General features: G+C 37.6%; 1 pseudogene; it reads right to left on the bottom strand.

The window, feature by feature from the left end:
• Positions 1–3,935: 3,935 nt before the first annotated feature.
• Positions 3,936–4,411, bottom strand: LOC101573148 (annotated as a pseudogene).
• Positions 4,412–5,316: the final 905 nt, after the last annotated feature.

The following is a 5,316-nucleotide window of genomic DNA, read 5'->3' as shown; positions in this document are numbered from 1 at the left end:
AGTTCACGTGCATATCTTCAAAGTAGATTGCAATATTCAAAAATTTTTTAACTTCTTGATTCAGCTTTGGTGATTCATATGTATCTAGAAATCTGTTCATTTCTTCTATATTTTCACCCTGGGAGAATAAATATTTTGGAAGTAGGTATTGATTATCTTATGAATTTCTATAGACTTTGTAGTGATTTTATCCTTTTCATTCCTTATTGCATGAATTTGAGCTTTTTTCTTTTCTCGTTACATTTGACTAAGGATTGATCAATTTTATTTATTCTTTCAAAGAACTGCCTCTTAAATTCATTATTTGTATGATTTTCTTCATCTCCATTGCATCAATTTCTGCTCTGATCTTTATAATTTCCCGCCCTCTTTAGGCTTTGAGCTTGACTTGTTCTTCTTTTCTAGGAGTTTGAGGTGCAGGATAAGGTTGTTTATTTGGGCTTACTCATTCTGTTTTCCTGATGTAAGAATTTACTGCTACAAATTTCTCTCCTAAGACAGTTTACATTTTAAATTATATCTGCATTTTCGTTTGACTGTCAATACTATTTGATTTCTTCTTTAATTTCATCTGTGACTCATTGATTGCTCAGGAGGATCTTATTTAATTTCCATATGTTTATGGAGAATTTACTATTTCTTTCATCAATACTTTACAGTTTCATTGCACCATGATCAGATAATATGCATGAGGTAATTTCAATTCTTTTGCATTTACTTTATTATTTTAGAGAATAGCCCATGTGCAGCTGAGTAGAATGTGTATTCTGACATTGGTAGGTAGAACACTCTGTAAAGGTCTACTAAGTCATTTATTCATGAGTTTGATTTAGTTGTTATTCCTTTGCTGATTTTTTGCCTAGTTGATGTATCTCATTGTTTCAATGGGGTGTTACAGTCCTCCAGTACAATTGTGTTATTGCTTATTTGATTTTCCACATCTATTAAAATTTGTCTTATGTAATATGGTGCTCCTACATTGGGTGCATACATATTTATGATTACTATCTCTTCCTCTTTCCCTTTTCCCCTAAAAAGTTTGTTTTGACCTTCTCTATCTCCTTTAATCACTCTTGAGTTCAACTTCACTTTGTCAGCCACCAAAATAGTTACCCCTGCTTTTTTTCTGAATTTCTGTCACATGGAGTATTTTTTCCTCTGTCTTTGACTTTCAGTCTATGAATTCCTTTTCAATTTAAATGTGCTTTTTGTGCATAGCATAATGTTGAATTTGTTTCTTGATGCACTCTCCCAGTCCACTTCTTTTGATTGATAAGTTGAGTCCATTTACATTGATGATAATGACTGTCATGTGTTAGCTTATCAGTCATTATCTTAACCCAGGTTGTTACAGGTTGTGAGACCTGTAACAACCAAATACATTTAGTAAAAGCTGCAAGAGAAATTAAGTAGATCATGTGTAATGTAAAACCCTTCAGAATCATGGCAGATTTCTGAACACAAAACATCAATGCAAGAAGAGTTTGGAGTGAAGTATTGCAGATCCTAAAAGAAAACAACTTCCAACCCAGATTGATGTACCCTGAAAAATCATCTATGAAACTTAATAGAGAGATAAGATCCTTCCATGACAAAGAACAACTGAAGAAATTCATGACCATTCCTATTTTTTAAGTATATTTTAATTTTCAAATTTTTTGTCATATTCTGTAGGGACTTAAAGTTTAACATATCAATACTTTATGAAAAATACCTGTTCAATGTTATGCCTAAGGTGTTTGATATTCAGACAGATAGTGAGGTTAAGCTCAACAGCCTAGATTATATGGCAATAACAATAAGCTTCTCTTCTGGAGGGTTAGAAACCTAAGTTTGCAGACCAAAAATTAGAGAAAAAGGAAGGCCACAAGGAAAGGCAAGATTTTGGCCCTAGCTTTCCAAGGTCAATTGAGACTCAGGACATATGACAACTTGTACTGTAATGCCACATAACTCAGTAGTGTCACAAATTTTCTGATCAAGGAGATTATGGGGCCAAAGAGGAAAGTGATTGATGATGTGTCTAAGGAGAGTCACATGGAGAGAAAACATTCTCTCATGCCCCTACCCCTGGACTCTGTGGCTGGCTCAACACACCCTGGGGATGAGGCTGGTACAGCATGTGGTTCAGGGGTTCAAAATGTAGTCCCTGTGCTTGCCTAAGTTTATCTAAGCAGGCGCTTTTGTCTCCTGAGCTATATTCTGTTCATTTGCTGAATTTCTGAGATCTTGATTATTATGTGTCTAGGTATAGTTTTATTTTATTTAGGATAATTGGAGTTCTTTATGACTCATTTGTCTGCATGTGTGATTCTTTTCCCATGTTTGGGATATTTTCTGCTACTACTTCAGCAAAAAATTTTTATGTGGACTCTTGCTGTTTTGTTGATATCTATTAATTCTTATATTATTTTTCTTTGTACCACCTCTCAGTTGTTTCATTGTCGTTTCCTGGTACCTTCTTGTTTTTAAGTGACTTTTTTACTTTCACATGCACTAGCTGCAATGCTATTTTCAAGGTCTGAAATTGTATCTTCAGTTTCTTTCAAACAGTTTTACCAGCTTTCAGTGCAATTTCTAATTTCTAATTATTTGTTTGAATCTGTTTAATGTATTCTAGTTCTTTCCTATATTGTTCATTCAATGGTTCCATCATTTTTCTATTCTCCTTTATTTTTTAAATATATGTCTTCTCTAGATGTGCTGAGCAATTCTTTCAAGATTATTGACATTTCCTTTTTTAACTCAGATATTATTTCTGATCTGACTTCCTTCATAGCCTGATGAGTTGGTCCTTTACTTCAGTTGCTATCATCTGAGAAATTTCAGGTGTGTGAATTCTACGTTTTTCTATGATCCTGTTTATTGGACTTGTTTTAGGTGGCCTGGAGGTCTGAGATGATTGCCTTTTTCTCCTTTGCTTTGCATTTCTGAAGCTGTCAATGTTCACCCAGACTCAGCAGTGATGGTAGAGTGGCCAGGTGCAGGTGAGCAAGGTTCCCATGAGAGTGTGGGGACACAGTTGGCTCACCAAAGCTCCTACTTGTGGGATTCAGTGTGGCTTCTGCCTCAGTGGGGGAAGGGAGCATAGCTGCTCAGCAAGTCTCCATTAATAATAAAGGTAGGCTGAAGTTCTGCAAGGCTCTCTCTATGGTGGTGGGGGTTGCTGATAGGACTCATTAAAGCCTCTACTACTGGTTTGAGGGGCAACAACAGCCCAGCGAGGCTATAGCAATGGAAATGAAGCTGTCAATGGAGAGGTCGTCGTGGATCTGCCAAGCTCCTGCGAAGTAAGTGGAAGGGAGGGGTAGGACTCACCAGTGGGAGAATGGTTGCAGCTCAGCACCTCACATTCTTAGAGAGTTCAGAGGCAGTTACAGATGGGCTATCCAAAGTTAACTGCAGGCCTGAGGCATGGCTCAGCAATAGAGCATATACCAAGTCCTGGGTTCTATCTCCAGCACTCTCTTGCCATTCATACAGGGACTGGCTTTAGATGCAGATGTCCCCAGGGTCTACAGCTGTCCTCCTCAGTTCCCATCACTCTTTTCCACTTCCCCAAGTGACTCTGTGATCCCTTGAGGTCCAGCCTGTGCTATGAGCCTATGGCTCCTTGCTACCTGGTGGCTTCCTACATGGGAGCCTGGGTGCCTGCAGTCCACTCGCAAGGTACTTGTAATTATTTCTTAACTAATTCTCAACTTAGTTATTTTCTCCTTCAAACCCATTACACTTAGATATTCCTTATCCCATAAATTTAAAATCAAAATGATTCAAAAGACAAAGCTTTTTGAGTAGCAACATTCCACTCTGGGCCTCACATCACTGGCTACAATCAAAAACCTCATGTTCTGAAAATACTGTGTGAAATTCCTTTCATAAGGTGCATATCAGCACATAAATGAATGGGCAAATGTTTGGAATTTGTGTGTATTCTATTTTGGGGGGCGGGCAATGGTGCCTTTATTGGCCAGGTGGCTACTTGAGGGGGATGAAGCACAAAGAGTATCACCAATGCCAAGCCAGTTGCGCTTCACAGGCTAGTAGGTAATGGAGAACTTGCCCTGGTAGTTGCCAATCATCTCAGGCTTGATCTCCACCTGGTTGAAAGTCTTGCCATTGTAGATACCCCCCATGCTGCCCACCATCCTGTGCAGGATGATCATGTCGTGAAGGTGTGTCTTCACCACCTCGGGCTTCTCTATGGGTGGTGCCTCTTTTTGGCCTTGCCTAGATGCTTCAGTCACGAGTGCTGCTTGAGCCAAAGCCCACAGTTCAGCCACCTACGCTGCCGAATGCTGTAGAGCTGAATCAGCTGTCCGCAGGACATGTCCAGCAGCTGGTGGAGGTCCACGCCACGGTAGGTAAACTTGCAGAAGGTTCGCCTCATCTTTTGCTGCACTTTCACCATCTCGCCAGGTCTTTGGAAAAGGTATATTCTACTTTAAGTAATATTTAAATATTGCTAAAAGAATTTAGATCAGCATTTGTAACAGATGTTTTCATTTAAAAATACAGTTTTGGGGGACTGGGGAGATACTTCAGTGGTTTAAGTGCCTGCCTGGAAAGTTTAAGGAACCAGATTAAATCCCTGGTACCCTAAAACATGCTGGTCCCACAACCAAGCTGGCCACAAAGCATAGTGACACACTCTTGTAATCTCAGCTTTGAGAAGACTGAGACAGGAGGATCACTTCAAGTCCAAGCTGTGTAGTGAAACACTGTACCAAATAAATAAAAGATTAAAAACTAAACAATTTTTTTCAAAACCTTAGTTAATTTATCTTTTATATTTTTCAAAAATGGAAATAAATCCAGATAGTGTTTCCTTCCTGATTTTATTGATTTGGTTTTTTGGGGTTTTTTTAATCTGCAATAACTGACCTATGGTTAGAAATACATGAAAGAAAGCAGGTCAAATCATCTTTGTAAGTGAAAATAACCGATTTTTTTTTGTTCTTTCCTCTTAATGAGATCTGCAAAAAGCAAATTTTTAATGTTCATGAAGATATATTTTCTATGCATAATTTGCAAAGGAGAAAGAAGGAAGTGAAGACAATGAGAAAGTGAAAAGTTAATGAGATAAATGTAAGCATGATGTGTAAAAATGTCATAGGAATATTTCCTCATTTATTCAATCTTAATCTTCTTTAAGTCTAATGAAAAGTCAAATATATCTTTATCTGATAAGAAAAATGTTTATGCTGCATAAGTATGATACTTTAGTGAGTTCTTTATGAAACAAAAAAAAATCGGTTATTTTCACTTAGAAAATAACTTATTTTCACTTTATGAAACATCCATTCTGTCCAATAA

Source organism: Octodon degus, unplaced genomic scaffold, assembly GCF_000260255.1.
Source record: "Octodon degus isolate 3935 unplaced genomic scaffold, OctDeg1.0 scaffold00165, whole genome shotgun sequence".
Taxonomy (NCBI): Eukaryota; Metazoa; Chordata; class Mammalia; order Rodentia; family Octodontidae; genus Octodon; species Octodon degus.
Note: the sequence above shows the minus strand (reverse complement) of the source record. Positions and strands in the feature narration are given on the sequence as shown.